This window comes from Eurosta solidaginis, chromosome 2 (assembly GCF_040869045.1).
Source record: "Eurosta solidaginis isolate ZX-2024a chromosome 2, ASM4086904v1, whole genome shotgun sequence".
NCBI classification, from domain to species: Eukaryota; Metazoa; Arthropoda; class Insecta; order Diptera; family Tephritidae; genus Eurosta; species Eurosta solidaginis.
Genome location: NC_090320.1, coordinates 185,383,590 through 185,402,071, shown reverse-complemented (window position 1 = coordinate 185,402,071; position 18,482 = coordinate 185,383,590).

Here is an 18,482-nt window from a genome sequence, read left to right as displayed (position 1 = left end):
TGTTGCGGTTCCCCACTCGCCTGTAACATGCCCAAAATATTCACATCCCGGCTCCGACAGAATTGTGTAGTGGTATTCAGTTTGTTGCTCCCTATAACATTTACCTTGTTTCTTTACAAGAGCCATAGATTTGTCCTTTTTGCCATCCTGTAAAGCTGACCACGTTTTAACTATCTTATGGCGCACTTTAGAGCGATCTATAACGAAATTCTCATCGTTTGCTGCAGTAATGCCGAAGTCTGTTAGAACAGATGAAGCTATAATGGCTGCAGATCTGTCGGAAACGCCAGTGCGGTCGCAAGCAAGGGCTAGAGACGGTAAAGCTAATTGCTTTTTCTTTCAAGGTATCTCAACGGATTTTGGGTGATACCTACAAGTATAAGAAGAAATGGAACTCCCGGAAGAATCTGTACTTTCTTCGTTCTCCCTTTCAAACAACTAACGAGATGAGCATGGCTTCTCAAAATCTTCTTTCTGCCGACTACGGGACAAAGTTTTTTCTTTTCTCTCTTGTTTTTTTTTTATATTTTTAACTGAGGCAACCAAATCAACGCCACCAATCATCATTCTTCTCGCCGCTCTTTGTTCAAGTAAGAAACTAATTTCCTGCTTAGGTACACAACAGTTTTTTTCACATTTGCAGTTAGTCGAAACTTCACATTTGCAACTGCTGATATCAAATAATCGAAGGGACTCGTCTCTAAATTTTGCAATCTTACCTTGGTAAGTTTTGTTGGTTTGGCGACCTTTATGTGGTTTCATTATGTTTCTGTACTTATGATAAAAACGTATAAGTTGTAGAACCCTTTTTAAGGCTACAGCTGGTAGTGATGCTTTGTGCAAAATTTGTAAGACTCGGGAAACCACTTTTAAGGATATGTCATGAACGGTGGACTCTTTAGTTGTTTTCTCTGGTTTCAATTCTTGCTTAACGTACAGATAATATTTCATAACGTCATAACAAGTGGTAGTTGGGATGTAGGCAAAGTTTCCAGCAAGCCAAATATAGGACAGCTAGTCATTCGTCGTGTTTTGACATGAGACATTTTAACTGCCAAGAAGTGAGCTATCGGAATGCGAATTTGGTCAACTTCAAATTACATTGTGCTGCAGCAATATTGCTCGCTGTGGCAATTAAGCGTAAAAAAAGAGAGAAGATCGCAAACAAAGAATTTGGTGGAAAGAATGGTTTAAAAAACGAGCAGTTCTTGGACAAAGTGAGCTTATTAAAGAACTGGAATTCACGTCACAAAATGATTTTAAAAATTACGTTCGTATGAGCAAGGCAACATTTGACCAACTTTTACAAAAAATTTTGCCACTCATAACGAAACGGGATACAATAATGAGAGACTACTTATTTTTTTTATAACTGTATCCTTTGTGGTATCAGGATGTACTTCTTTTAATTTTTCGATTACAGTCGTATAATCATTATTCTTTTTAATTCTATTACAATAATCTTTGCTTTTTACTTGCCACAATGATGGCAAAGATTTATACATTTCAATAAATTCAATAACACTTAATTAGTAGGCCATGAAAATCAGTAGGCTTTGAAATCAATGAGCACAATAACAACAAGCGAAAGTAAATCAATGACAAGTAGGTAATGTATATATACACTATATATATGAGCCGTTTATTTTGAAAGTGGCATAAGTTATTTCATGTCGTTTAGGTTCAGTGATAATTTGTTTGTATCTCTCCTCGCCTCCAGTTTGTTAGAGTCCAAGATCCAAAAGATGCAATCCTTATTATTATTCTATAATTGTAGAAAATTTTTCTAAGCGGAGTCGCCCCTCGGCAGTGTTTGGCAAGCGCTCCGGGTGTATTTCTGCCATGAAAAGCTCTCAGTGAAAACTCATCTGCCTTTCAGATACCGTTCGGAGTCGGCATAAAGCATGTAGGTCCCGTCCGGCCAATTTGTAGGGAAAATCAAGAGGAGCACGACGCAAATTGGAAGAGAAGCTCGGCCTTAGATCTCTTCGGAGGTTATCGCGCCTTACATTTATTTTTTTATTTAATTGTGGAACCATCTATATATGCATTCGTTCAAAAATAACAATGCATTTAAGACCACGAGTTGGAAATGACTTATGCCACTTTCAAAATAAACGGCTCATATATAGATGGTATTTACGTACAATAAATTTGCGAAGCGAAAATGAGAAGGCTAAGAAAATTTGTACCTACCGTATTTTTCAAAGTTTAGTTGCGTTGGTGCACCTCTAAACGTACGATGAGTGAAATAAAAATTTTCAACCTTATTTCTGATCTAGAAAGGCAACTTTCTGGAGGTCAGCCAAAAGCGATTCGAAAAAAAAAAAATAAATTCACTCCGCTTATATTCGGAACACTTGCGACAGGTTGTGGAATAATTGAAAGCATATATGTTTTTTCTCACGTTCAACATTACGATGGATTTATTAAAAAACGCTTTAACAAAAACTCTCAAACGTGAATCTGAAACTCGATGGAGCGCCAGAATAGTAGAACAATTAGCAGAGGGCACTAACACCACCAAAAAAATATTTTTCCCCGGGCGCAAGAAAACCTCACTACGCCACTGCCAATATGCTCAATTTATATCTTTTTCACGGAGCTCAACAAAACTCATTTATTTCTATTTTGGCAATTGTTGTTTAAAAAGTTAATACTTCTCTTAACATCCATATGCCGGCTTAAAAAATTTGCCATCATTCATCTAATTATCAGTAAATTTTACCACAGAATTTATAATAAAACTAGCTTATGACCGTAGGTTTTACCCAAGTTTCCTTAAACTTCCTTGTTAGAGGACATCGATTGTACCTATTGGCTGGGGCGAAGCAGTGTTACAAAAAAAGATGATCGGTGTACGGTAGCGTCTGCTTTACTATAGTCCAAAACTATCGGGCTAAAAAGGTTCGTAATTAAAGGTTAATTTTTTCTGCAAGGTCGTGTATTTTATTATTACTTCGCAATTGTGACAAAACTTGGCTATCATCATAATTATCAATTGCGTTTACCGCTTAGGCGGGTGTCGATTCGAGTACTCAGTCTTAAAATAGGGTCTCCAAAAATTTCTAGGATGCCGTAAGTGTCGTATTTGACAGTTTCGAATTTGTAATTGTCAAAATGCTGTAGTTGCCAAGGCAGAGAAGCTCTAGTTATTTCTTACATTACAGCAAGTGCTTTGTCTACGCGCGATATGGAGTCTAAAGCTTAGCTAGAAAAGCTATACAAGCCTTACTGAACTCTTCCACAACTGGGTATCTATGACAACAAAAATTTCTCCTCAATGACTTTTGCCTAATATTTTCGCCTTGCTTATTTTAATTTACAATAGTGAGTGATACGAAGATCTGTTTAAAGCTTGCCTTCAAAGTTTTACATTTATTCGCTTGTTAGCAGCTATCGTTACGCTGCACATTTGCATCGTTGTGGATAATTGTGTGGTAAATTGCACTCAAGTCGTTAGTATCGCATCAGAAATAATGAGGCGGATGGTGCAAAATGTGCAAAGTGCTCACAACTGCAATAAAGGAGCTGACCTTAACAAAAGCCAAAATGGCAACGGACTGCGAAATTGTGTATTTTTGGTTAAGCCAATGGAGTAGCTTGTAATATTCAGTTTTCATTTGTAGACATGTTTTTGTTTTTGACGTTTTCATTGCATTTCATTTGCAGTCCTTTAAAAAAGTATTAGCAAAAACCGGAACACATTTTTGTTAAAACTTTGTCCTGAAATCAAACTCCTCAGCAACGTTTATGGATTGAGCTATCAAATATAAATTGCTTTAAAGCTAAACTTTTTGCCGATATTAGTGGGATTTGATGAAATCTTTAATAGTGTAACGAATTTACTTGCAAATTCTCTTATTTGCCCTTCTGCTAAGTTCAAATCACTAAACTGTTGAATAAATAACTCCAATATCGAATAATGGAAAAATGGCCTTTATTAAAGTACTTCACAATAACACTTATACTTTGCAACTAGCTTGCTTAACAACCAAACTAATTGATAGTTCAAATGAAACTCTACTATTGCCCGCCAGATTGCGTGCCTAATCAATAACTGCTTGATAGCTCAACTCAAACTGAACTTCAGCGTCTCTACATTTGCTGCCTTTTATACTCTCTGATTTCAACGTTCGCATCTTCTAGGCGCTTCCATTTCCAGAATCTACTAGATGCCATCAGCTCTCAAACTTCTCAGCTGTAACTACTATTGCACGATTTTATAGCTTCTCTCATTGCATACTTTCAGGTGTGTCTCAGATATATGCATGTGTTTATGCATTGATTCTCCGCTGCTACCCATATGTACCATGTACGTATACGAGTAGCGGAGGATCAATGCACAAACACATGCATATATCTGAGATACTCCTGAAATTATGCAATGAGAGAAGCTATAAAATCGTGCAATTGTAGTTACAGCTGAGAAGTTTGAGAGCTGATGGCATCTAGCAGATTCTGGAAATGGAAGCGCCTAGAAAATGCGAACTTTGAAATCAGAGAGTATAAAAGGCAGCAAATGTAGAGGCGCTGGAGTTCAGTTTGAGTTGAGCTATCAAGCAGTTGTTGATTAAGCACGCAATCTAGCGGGAAATAGTAGAGTTTCATTTGCATTATCAATCAGTTTGGTTGTTAAGCAAGCTAGTTGCAAAGTATAAGTGTTACTGTGAAGTACTTTAATAAAGGCCATTTTTCCATTATTCGATATTGGAGTTATTTATTCAACAATTTAGTGATTCGAACTTAGCAAAATGGCAAATAAGAGGATTTTCAAGTAAATTCGTTACAACTGGTGTCAGAAGAGGAATTGTTGAATAAATTCTGAAGATTGGGAATACAACTTGGACATGGCAAAGTTGAGTGAATTGAGGATCCAGCAACTGTAAAAGGAGTTGGAGAACCGTGGTTTGAATACAACCGGCAATAAGATCGAACTTCAAGTACGGCTAAGAGAGGTAATGGAGTCGCAAGGAATTGATGTGGACGAGTATGTCTTTTATCCTGATGGGGACGAGACAACAACAAAAATTGAAGAGAAAAATGAAACATCGCAGACAGTTACGAGCACAGACTTGAACATGATATTGGCTGCAATATCTGCACAAACATCAACAGTAACATCAATGTCGTCGCAAATGTCATCTCAACTGGAAGAACAGAAGACATATATGGCATCCAAGATGGAATCACAGGAGACATGTATTGCAGAAATGACATTTGAAATAACATCGAAGATTGAAGCACAAGAAGCGCGTATATCCGAAATGTCGTCGCAAATGGCATCTCAGCTCGAATCACAGGAGAACCGTATAACAGCGAAGATTGAAGCACAAGAGGCTCGGATATCCGAAATGTCGGCGCAAATTTCAGCACAGATATCATCGCAGATCTCTGCTCAACTGGAAGAGCAAGAAGGACGTATTTGCTCGAAGTTGGAGGCGCAAGATACAAAAATTTTACAGTTTGAAGAAAAAATCGAGGCCGAGGTGGATGCTTTGAGAGGACGTATCGAGCAGTTGCAAATAAATCGCCCAGCATTTTCAACGACTAATCCAAAGGTAAAAACACCATCCTTTAACGGTTCTGTTCCTTTCCAGGTCTTTAAGCTACAATTTGAGAACACCGCAACAGTGAACAACTGGAATGCTGAAGATAAAGTTGCTGCATTGTTCGTAGCTTTAAAAGGACCAGCTGCGGAAATTTTACAGACTATTCCAGAGTACGAACGGAACAGTTATGACGCATTGATGGCTGCTGTAGAACGAAGGTACGGAAGCGAGCATAGAAAACAGATATTCCAAATAGAGTTTCAAAACCGTGACCAAAGAGCGAATGAAACTTTGCAGGAGTTTGCCTCGGATGTTGAAAGGTTGGCACATTTGGCAAATGCGGACGCACCCGTGGAGTACACCGAGAGGGTAAAAATCCAGAGTCTTATGAATGGCATACGGGACGTAGAAACGAAGCGAGCGACATTTGCAACTGCAAAACCCACATTCGCAGAAACGGTATCCCATGCACTGACTCAAGAAACAGCATTGTTTCTGTGTAAGCCAGTTTTCAAAGCACGCCGTGTGGAGGTAGAAAGGCCAGAGTGGGTAGGCGCAATATTGGAGGCGCTGAAAGGATCGCAAAAGCGGAGTGAAAAAGTTATCAAATGTTTCACATTGCACGTCATTGCGATCTTGGTCCTGGTAGTTCCAACTTGGGTGGGCCGTAAACGCAAAGCTGGAGGAGATGAGCAAGAGCGTGCCAGATGGAAAAATCGAGAGCTAGCTCCAGCTATTGAATCTCCTGCGATATCTGTGTTGCAAATTGGTAGAAAATCGAGCAGTCTTACCGTCAGAGGGAATGCGGATGGTAAAGAACGTGTACTGACTGTAGATACGGGCGCATCTCATTTCTTGATCCGATCTGACTTGGTCAACAGGAGAATAAAACATTTACCTGGAGCAAGGTTGCGTACGGTCACTGGCGAGTGTAACCAAGTTCAGGGAGAAGTGATATGTGAAGTCTTGATTGGAAAGGTCACGGTTCTACACAAATTCGTTGTGACGAAGATCGTTGAAGAAGTCATATTGGGAGTGGACTTCTTGGTTGACCATGACATCAAGATCGATATGCAGAGAAAGTTGATGCGTTATGAGAACCAGGATATACCACTTAACTTCAAGTTGGAGAAAGGGTTCAGTAGTAATCGAGTAGTGGTGGACAAAGACTCGACAAAGGCCACGAAAGTCAAAAGAAAAGGTTGATGGATCGAATGGGCCAAATAAAGCGAAATTAAAAGTACCTGCGAGAAAAAGACCGGCATCAACAAACCCTAATGGACGCACTAAAACGACTGAAAGAATTTTTCGGAAAGAATGCAAGGGTGGTTTCAATGCAGCGCGCACTACTGTTGTGAAACGTCCAGACGATAATGATGCAAAGTCAATCCGTGAAGTGCAAGCTCTGCGAAGAAGTTCATTGGCCAAACAACAGAGTGCGAGGGAAAGATCAAAAATAATGAGTAGTAAGGTGAAACGCAGGTACAATGAGAATAAAAATTCGGAAGGTTTCTTGGAAGGAGATTTGGTACGGTTATACAACCCTCACCGGCGGAAAGGTCTTCCATCCAAATATCGGTGCAGTTGGGAAGGCCCCTACAGAGTTGTGAAGACGATCAGTGATGTAATCTACCGCATACAAGAAATTGGGAAATCACGAAATAGAAGAGTGGTACATTTGACGATGCTAGCAGCGTTTAGATCGAGAGATTTGTCTGCTCGGGACGATCAGACTTAGGTGGAGGGCAGTGTTACGAATATTAGCAAAACTAAGGGGTGCTGCTATCTCTAAGCCGATGCTTAGCAGTGACGTGAATTCACATCAATAATTCAATCATTATGTATCTACATAAACGAAACAATAATTGCGTCTACACATATGTACAATGTACGTATACGAGGAGCGGAGATTAGTCGTTGAAAATGCTGGGCGATTTAGTTGCAACTGCTCGATACGTCCTCTCAAAGCATCCACCTCGGCCTCGATTTTTTCTTCAAACTGTGCAATTTTTGTATCTTGCGCCTCCAATTTCGAGCAAATACTTCGTTCTTGCTCTTCCAGTTGAGCAGAGATCTGCGATGACATCTGTGCTGAAATTTGCGCCGACATTTCGGATATCCGTGCCTCTTGTGCTTCAATCTTCGCTGTTATACGGTTCTCCTGCGATTCCAGCTGAGATGCCATTTGCGACGACATTTCGGATATATGCGCTTCTTGTTCTTCAATCTTCGATGTTATTTCAAATGTCATTTCTGCAATACATGTCTCCTGTGATTCCATCTTGGATGCCATATATGTCTTCTGTTCTTCCAGTTGAGATGACATTTGCGACGACATTGATTTTACTGTTGATGTTTGTGCAGATATTGCAGCCAATATCATGTTCAAGTCTGTGCTCGTAACTGTCTGCGATGTTTCATTTTTCTCTTGAATTTTTGTTGTTGTCTCGTCCCCATCAGGATAAAAGACATACTCGTCCACATCAATTCCTTGCGACTCCATTACCTCTCGTAGTCGTGCTTGAAGTTCGATCTTATTGCGCGTTGTATTCAAACCACGGTTCTCCAACTTTTTTCAGTTGCTGGATCCTCAATTCACTCAACGTTGCCATGTCCAAGTTGTATTCCCAATATTCGGAATTTATTCAACAATTCCTCTTCTGACATCAATTGTAACGAATTTACTTGCAAATCCTCTTATTTGCCCTTTTGCTAAGTTCGAATCACTAAACTGTTGAATAGATAACTCCAATATCGAATAATGGAAAAATGGCCTTTATTAAAGTACTTCAGAATAACACTTATACTTTGCAACTAGCTTGCTTAGCAACCAAACTGATTGATAGTGCAAATGAAACTCTACTATTGCCCGCCAGATTGCGTGCTTAATCAATAACTGCTTGATAACTCAACTCAAACTGAACTCCAGAGCCTCTACATTTGCTGCCTTTTATACTCTCTGATTTCAGAGTTCGCATCTTCTAGGCGCTTCCATTTCCAGAATATACTAGATGCCATCAGCTCTCAAACTTTTCAGCTGTAACTGCAATTGCACGATTTTATAGCTTCTCTCATAGCATACTTTCAGGAGTATCTCAGATATATGCATGTGTTTGTGCATTGATCTTCCGCTGCTCGTATACGTACATGGTACATATGTGTAGACGCAATTATTGTTTCGTTTATGTAGATACATAATGATTGAATTATTGATGTGAATTCACGTCACTGCTTAGCATCGGCTTAGAGATAGCAGCACCCCTTAGTTTTGGTAATATTCGTAACAATAGTAAGCATTGCAAATTATTTTTTTTTATACTCAGTTGAGCAGAGCTCACAGAGTGTATTAGTTTGATTGGATAACGGTTGGTTGTACAGGTGTAAAGGAATCGAGATAGATATAGACTTCCATATATCAAAATCATCAGGATCGAAAAAAAATTTGATTGAGTCATGTCCGTCCGTCCGCCCGTTAACACGATAACTTGAGTAAATTTTGAGGTATCTTGATGAAATTTGGTATGTAGGTTCCTGAGCACTCATCTCAAATCGCTATTTAAAATGAACGATATCGGACTATAACCACGCCCACTTTTTCGATATCGAAAATTTCGAAAAACAGAAAAAGTGCAATAATTCAGTACCAAAGACAGATAAAGCGATGAAATTGGTAGGTGAGTTGAACTTATGACGCAGAATAGAAAATTAGTAAAATTTTGAACAATGGGCGTGACACCGCCCACTTTTAAAAGAAGGTAATTTAAAAATTTTTCAAGCTGTAATTTGGCAGTCGTTGTAGATATCATGATGAAATTTGGCAAGAACGTTACTCCTATTACTATATGTATGCTTAATAAAAATTAGCAAAATAGGAAAAGGACCATGCCCACTTAAAAAAAAAATTTTTTTTAAGTAAAATTTTAACAAAAATCAATATCTTTACATTATATAAGTAAATTATGTCAAAATTCAACTCCAGTAATGATATAGTGCATCATTATAAAAAAATAAAAGAAAATTTCAAAATGGGCGTGGCTCCGCCCTTTTTTATTTAATTTGTCTAGGATACTTTTAATGCCATAAGTCGAACAAAAATTTACCAATCCTTTTGAAATTTGGCAGGAGCATAGATTTTATGACGTTAACTGTTTTCTGTGAAAATGGCAGAAACCTGTTTAAGCCACGCCCAGTTTTTAGACACAGTCGTCCGTTTGTCCTTCCGAATGGCCGCTAACACGATAACTAGAGCCAAAATCGATATATCTTTACTGAACTTAGTTCACGTACTTATCTGAACGCACTTTATCTTGGTATAAAAAATGAACGAAATCCGCCTATGACCACGCCCACTTTTTCGATATCGAAAATTACGAAAAATGAAAAAATGCCATAATTTTGTACCAAATACGAAAAAAGGAATGAAACATGGTAATTGGATTGGTTTATTGACGCGAAATATAACTTTAGAAAAAACTTTGTAAAATGGTTGTGACACCTACCATATTAAGTAAAAGAAAATGAAAAAGTTCTGCAGGGCGAAATAAAAAACCTTTGAAATCTTGGCAGGTATTACATATATAAATAAATTAACGGTATCCAACAGATGATGTTCTGGGTCACCCTGGTCCACATTTTGGTCGATATCTGGAAAACGCCTTCACATATACAACTACCACCACTCCCTTTTAAAACTCTTATTAATATCTTTAATTTGATACCAATATCGTACAAACACATTCTAGAGTCACCCCTGGTCCACCTTTATGGCGATATCGCGAAAAGCCGTCCACCTATAGAACTAAGCCCCACGTCCTTTTAAGATACTCATTAACACCTTTCCTTTGATACCCATATCGTACAAACATATTCTAGAGTCACCCCTGGTCCACCTTTATGGCGATATCGCGAAAAGCCGTCCACCTATAGAACGAAGGCCAACTCCCTTTTAAAAATACTCATTAACACCTTTCATTTGATACCCATACCGTACAAACAAAGTCTAGAGTCACCCCTGATCCACCTTTATTGCGATACCTCGAAAAGGTGTCCACCTATAGAACTAAGGCCCACTCCCTTTTAAAATACTCATTAACACCTTTCGTTTGATACCCATATCGTACAAACAAATTCTAGAGTCAACCCTGATCCACCTTTATGGCGATATCCCTAAATGGCGTCCACCTATAGAACTATGGCCCACTCCCTCATAAAATACTCTTTAATACCTTTCATTTGATACACATGTCATACAAACACATTCCAGGGTTTCCCTCGGTTCATTTTCCTACATGGTTATTTTCCCTTATGTTGTCACCATAGCTCTCAACTGAGTATGTAATGTTCGGTTACACTCAGCTCAGCTGAATATAAAAAATCATTAGTTATTCCGTTCTTGCTCATATATTCTCAAATAATATATTAGCCAGTGTTTTAAACAAATAATATTTGTTGTTGTTGTTTTATCGGCCTTCATGGTTAATATTTAAACAATATTCAAGCTCTAGGCCATATTAAATATATAGAAATTTAAACCACAAAATGATTATGTGTAAATGTATATTTGTCAATTTTTATTTTTGTCGATATTTCGACTTCGTTCTAAAGTCATCTTCAGGAACCGTGGAATGCACCTGGTCGACTGTTCATGATTTTGTGGTTTAAATTTCTATATATTTGATCTGACTTAGAGCTTGACTATTGTTTAAATACAAATAATATTTTTTTTATCAAATGACGGATTTCAATTTGTAAATTGTTTCATAAAATATATTTCGCTTTATATTGAAGTTAATTGCGTCGCTCTAATGACATCAATTCAAGTTCCCGAGAACAAAAGTTTTTCGACCATACATATTCATATGCCTCTTTAACTGCTGAAATGCTGCACACTACATTCTCATTCATTATGGCCGACCCACAATTAAGTTGTTCATATATGTACATTAGGGTGGCCCTGATGTTCAAAAGTTTTCCGATTCTCGATCTCACCCCCTAGAAATATGCGAATAGCCTAAAAACTAGAATATACAAAGTTTTACGTCAATCGAAAAAGAGTTAGAGGTGGCGCAAAAAGCTTGAGAATTAACAAAAATTTCATTGCTGATAAATTTCCACTAGCTAGATTTGACGATATTTTAGACAATCTTGGCAGGGCAAAGTATCTTTCCACATTAGATCTTTTTTCGGGATTTCATGAAATCCCCTTGCATCCTGACTCACGTGACATTACGTCTTTCAGCATTGACCGAGGTGCATTTAGATGGAAAGTGCTTCCATTCGGTTTAATTATAGTACCAAATTCATTCTCACGAATGCTGACTATAGCTCTTCCGGGTGTACCACCCAATGTCGCATTTTCGTACGTCGACGATATTATTGTCATAGGTTGTAGTGAAGCACACCACATTAAAAATCTTTCAAAAGTTTTCGATACTTGTAGGTCTTTCAATCTCAAGCTTAAACCAAATAAATGCAACTTTTTACGACCAGAAGTAACATTTTTAGGTCACAAATGTTCAGCCAAAGGTTTGTTGCCAGACGACCCCAAAATAAATGCAGTTAAAAAGTATACAAAACCGACTGACAAAGACGCATTTGCAAACAATTACAGACGGTTTATACCTAATTTTGCGTATCTGGCAGCGCCTCTAAATCGATTAAACAGAAAAAGAGTTGAATTCGTTTGGGATGTTGAGTGCGAAAGAGCATTTTTATCTTTGAAAGCAGCGTTACTTTCACCAAAATTACTTCAATATCCAGATTTTACTAAACAATTCATTATTACCGTTGATGCTTCAACATTAGGATGTGGCGCTATTATAAGTCAAGAACAGCAAGGTAGTGATTTACCAATTTGTTTGGCTGCTAAAGCATTTAATAAAGCAGAGCAGAAAAAATAATAATAATAGAATTAGAGCTTTTAGCTATTTACTTTGCAATCAAGCAATTTCGACCATACGTTTATGGCACCCATTTTATTGTAAAATCCGATCATAGACCTCTAGTATTCCTTTTCAATATGAAAGACCCATCTTCAAAACTTTCGAGATTTAGTTAGAATTAGCAGAATATAACTTTACTATAGTTTACATAAAGGGTAAATCAAACGTTGGTGCTGATGCACTATCGCGTATTACAATCGATGAGATTAAGGAATCGAACAAACAAATTTTAGCAGTACAGACAAGATCAATGACAAAACGGCAAAACGACAATAACCTTCCTAGGAAAACTGACACAAACGAAGAAGAACAACTTACTTTACATGTCTGCGACAAATTTTCATTTAATTTTTCAAAAAAGATTCCACGAATAAGATCTGAAGTTACTTACGATAAAAATAATAAAACAACAAATTTAAGAATTTTTGCGCATATTAAACATAAAAAACTTGAGTTACTTGGTTTTGAGCTTGGGGGCTAAGATACTTGGCTAGGATATCATAAATGGTTCCTGGTTCTGGATCAGGAACTGTTATCAGTCTTAGACCGACCATAGTGACGAATGTCACGCGTGATTAGTTATCACGTCCTGCACGAGGTGCCCCTGCTTCTACTGATAATGGCGGATCTAGAGAGGACAACTCGATAAAACCCGCACCCCTGAGTCATTGTGCCGAGCTCAGAGGAGGGAGGACCCTGTTAAGGTTCAATATCGGTACAAAACGGTGACGAACTGGATTGTTAGGGACTTTTATTTTGACTATGTTTAGGAATTGATGACTTTGGGTTGGTAGTTGCGGTATTCTGCCACTTTACTAAGTCGTGGTGAAACCCTATCGAAACGGCTGGCAGGCTAATGCTGCACCTGCCCACGTCCCTTTAAAAACGTGGCGGCCCTCTAGGTACGTTCCGGCTCCGTCGCCGTTAAGTTGGTGGTGTAGGTGCGGTTGAAAATTTTCCCGCTTTGCGTCCGGTCTGGCTCTGAACGCATTACTCATAAGGTAATGCGTCAACCCTCGCGTGGCCTCCCTGCGTAGCATAGATAACCACAAGACCGTTGAAGGGCGACTACACAATCGGCTCCGGATTGCGGCCTTGAGGACTTTTTAGAATGGACAAGACTAACATGAATCCGCCAAGGATGGGGTGCGGAAGAAGAGCGGTTTTGATGGAAATCCGTCAAATCAATCTTCAGCACTCCAAGGCGGCTTCCGAAAATTTGTTGCTCTGCCTTGAAAAATGCGGAGTGGGTATAGTCCTTGTCCGGGAGCCGTGGCTGAGTAGTAACGGCTGTACGATTTCTGGATTAAGGACTGGAAAATTCAACACCTTGGTGCATGGGGAGGCAACTAGGTCTAGATCCTGTGTGCTTGTTCAAAAATAGATTAAAGCTTTTAAAAAATTACGAATTTTTACAATTTCTTAAATTTGGTCAACCCTACTGCATTTTTTATGGGCGAAACGTAATATATCGTGTTATTAGTAAGTTCTAGAGATATTTGACTTTCAAATAAATCTAAAACAACAAAAATTGGTCAAATAATAATAAAGTTATTAAATAAATGATGGCTTAAACACGGTGTCATTACTTCAAGAATGTGTATATAATAAGTATACGTAAATGAGTTTGTTTCAAATTTTTTTTATTATAAACTTTTTTGAAAATACACTTCTAAAACAAATTGATTCAAATTGTTTTTTGTAATCATTACAACTTGTAATAAATATCGTTTTTCTTGTTCGTCATTTGTAAGTATACTATTATATTCTTCCATAAGGAGTAATCCAGGTTTTGCTGTGTCTTTAACTACTTTTGTATTTATAACAGTATCCTTAGCTTTTTATATAGATTTCTGTATCCCCCAAACCGACCAAAAAAATCATTTGTATTTCCTGTTACAAAATCGTGTAGTTCGTTTTCTAGGAATTTATTGATTTCACTGGGCCTTAAGTGTAGCCTTTTTAAATTTTCTGTTTCCTTGTCGTAGTTGTCTATGCTTTTGATTTTTTCCACAATGTTTTTCTTCATGGTACAACAGACGTCTTCAGGCAAGTACCATAGGTGGTTACAAAACTTTTTTATTGCAATGTCAGATATTTTTTATTAACATTTCTGTGTTTATAAATTTCTTTAATAAAAGATAAGTCTTGAAGAGGTGCTCTATGGGGATTGGTACAGTTAAACCAAAGCTTAACATAGAATTGTATAATAAAAGCGCATGTACTTGCTATCGAATTTTCTTCATACTCCGCTAGTTTAAACTGTTCACGAAATAAATAGATTTTTAAGCAATACAATATCTTAAACATCCACCGAGCATGATGAGTGGGCCTTGGTACACGAAACTTTATGCCATCACTTGCTCCTAGACATATAGACGTTAATTCCAATAGTTCCCTATAGTCATATCTTACTATTTTCTATTTCAACTCTTCCTTAGATAATGTTAGAATAGTACCTTTGCTACCACTTAAAAGTAATTTCAATTCGTTATTTTGTAGCAAATCTCTAAAACTATTTTTGTCGATGTTTTTCCAATTTTCTTGAAATCGCCGAAATAACTGAACGAACGTATTTAGTGGAAAATAACTCTCAGTAAAACTTCACAAATATGATGGCAACAAGGTAGATACAAAATGTTTCGCTCAAGTTTTTTCTAATAACGTTGCAGCTTCTTTTATAACGCCTGTGTTAACCAATGTCGTATCAAAACAACAGGCCACAATATCATCCTCCAGATCTCCTTCAAAAAACAGTTCATACAACGTATCAGCTATTTCCGAGCCTGTCGCAGCATATAATTTTGGAGTTCCAATTAACTGTTCACCATTCCTGTAAGTAACAACAACTGGAAGTCGTTCCACATTTTTACGACTTGTTATTTCTGGAAGTGTTTTTCCATCCCAATGCAAAGTGCCGGAATTTATCTATTTAAAAAAAACCTACCATTCAAAATTTGTTCATTCAAGAGCAGTATAGTTTTAATAAGAAAACTTCTAAGAAATTTTGTGTAATTGTTTGCAATTTTAAAATAAATATTTTCATTTCTTTATGCTTTTTTTTTAATTTCTTTCGACATGCTTGTTGCAGTGCAGGCTTAATTTTGTTGTGGCATCACGCATTTCGAAAGAAAATTTATAAAAAAATATATGTGTATACTTTTTTAAATAAATAAACTTCGAGTTTGGCTTCAAGGGATATATTTATTTGTGTATAAAATAGTTTATTTGAGCGTTTTTTACCCGAATACCACGATTCACTGATAAACACATTTGCACAGACTTAATTTACTTTTCATATTTGTTTGTCGAAAGTAAAATATATTTTGCCCTGTAAATCTGTTATTGATTGACAGATTTTGAAGATTGTGGCCATTTTAGAAAAGCAAGAAAATACAGATCTTATTACGGTATGCAAAAGCTGTAAGTTTTTGTAGGATTTAGAAATATGGAAGCCTGAAACACGACATTGTAAAAATGCTACATTTTTCAGGATTTCAAGCCCTTTGCGCCACCTCTAAACCTTTTTTGATTAGCCTAAAACTTTTTATATATTCATTTTTGAGCTATTCGCATATTTTTAGGGGGTGAGATCAAGAATCCAAACACTATTTCCCCCCCAATCAACGAAAGGCCACCCTAATGTACATGGTTGCGTTCCACTCAATCCTTTGTATGCCAGTAACATCGCCACAATCACGCAAGATTTTGCGTTTGTAAATACGAAGGAACTTCAGACTTGAAAATTGAATTTTATTTATTTCGTTTATCCTATTCACATACAGCACTGTTATAATAAACATTCACACTATACAAGAAAAATATTTGCTAACATATTTTGTGTCCTATTCACTTGTTAAATCACAGTTATTAACCGTGAAAAATGTTAGAAAAGAACCAACATATGGGAAAAATAATTTCACTTACAAAGTGTGAAAGCACCCTTAGTCAAAGTAAATTTCGAATTCTTTTTCTTGTGCTTTGCTTGCAACATAAGTTGGAAGTTGGCTAATTTTTCATGTCGTTCAGTGCTATGAAAAACTGCTTATGTGACGGGGATCTTATATAGCAATTATTATACTCAGCGTGCTTTGCACACAGATTATATTAACTTTGATTGGATAACGGTTGGTTGTACATGTATAAAGAAATCGAGATAGATATAGAATTCCATATATCAAAATCATCAGTATCGAAAAAAAATTTGATTGAGCCATGTCCGTCCGTCCGTCCGTTAACACAATAACTTGAGTAAATATTGAGATATCTTCACCAAATTTGGTACACAAGCTTATATGGACCCAGAATAGATCAGTATTGAAAATGAGCGAAATCGGATGATAAACACGCCCACTTTTTATATATAAGCTATATCTTTGCAAAAAAAAAGCTTTATATCAATGGTATTTCATTTCCCAAGTGTATTTATAACAATAAATAGGAAAAACTTCAAATTTAAAAAAATGGGCGCGACACCGCTCCTTTTATGACTAAGCAATTTTCTATGTTATATATCTATGTTATATATATATATGGCGGCCACCGTAGTGTGATGGTAGCGTGCTCCGCCTATCACACCGTATGCCCTGGGTCTAACTCCCGGGCAAACAACATCAAAATTTTAGAAATAAGGTTTTTCAATTAGAAGAAAATTTTTCTAAGCAGGGTCGCCCCTCGACAGTGTTTGGCAAGCGCTCCGGGTGAATTTCTGCCATGAAAAGCTCTCAGTGAAAACTCATCTGCCTTGCAGATGACGTTCGGAGTCGGCATAAAACATGTAGGTCCCGTCCGGCCAATTTGTAGGGAAAACCAAGAAGAGCACGACGCAAATTGGAAAAGAAGCTCGGCCTTAGATCTCTTCGGAGGTTATCGCGCCTTACATTTATTTTTTATTAATTTTCTATGTTTCGGGAGCCATAACTCGAAGAATAATTAACGGATCGTAATAAAATTGGGTACACAAATTTTCCTTATAGCAGAAAATATTTCAAGAAAAAATGGACGGGATCGGTTAAAGACCACTGCAACTTAGATATAAAACAAGTTTAAACGCGTCGTAGACTAGAATAATAAGCTATAACTTAAAAAAAAAGTTTTGAATCAATGATATTTCACTTATCAAGTTTTATTGTAAGAGGAAATGGGAAGACATTTTTTTTTTTAAATGGGTGGTGCCAGGCGTAATGTAGAAAAGTAATTTATCTGAAATGAAATATACAATTGAAGCTCACGCAGAGTATATAATAGGCCGGGTCGATTTGTGGGGAGGCAAAAAAATCGCCCATTGCTCTGTGAAAATCATATTCTAGGGATCAAAATATGAAACTTTGCCGAAGGAACCATACCTCTAAAACGAATTCTGATGTCTCCCCCTTTGGGTCGTAGGGGCAAATTTTGAAAAACCACGCTTTGAAATGCCTGTTTTTTTCTTTTTGGAGTCTATTTTTCTCTTTAGAAATTTATTTAGTCAGAACATATGTAAAACAAAAAATTAATTTAACTTAGTAATAGAAAATAAATTAAAAGAAATTATTAGAAATTGGCGTTTTTACAACCCTCTTTTAAATCCAAGGTATCACTGTGACACAATTGCAGATCGTAAAATTGCTTGTGTTGTTTGTTTTAAACCACCACAAGGCACAGCAGGTAGAATTGAAATTGCCCCTACCCAAAAATCGACTATATAATGTTCGGTTACACCCGAACTTAGACACCTTTACTTGTCTTTTAATTACGTTGCTAAAATAGCAGCATAAATAGGCCCTTAAAAGCTCTAGACGGTGGTTATATTGACGACAATTCAAGACCAACAGGCGGCAGTACTTATGTGCTCCCGAAAATTTTCTATGCACATTAGGGTAGGACTTATTTGTCATCACCGGGGCATCATATGCAAACCCCTTTTTATAATTCAATACTCAACCAAATGCACTTCACTGTCAACCAATCAAATACAATAAACGTTCACAAAAAAAAAAAAAACGGTCAC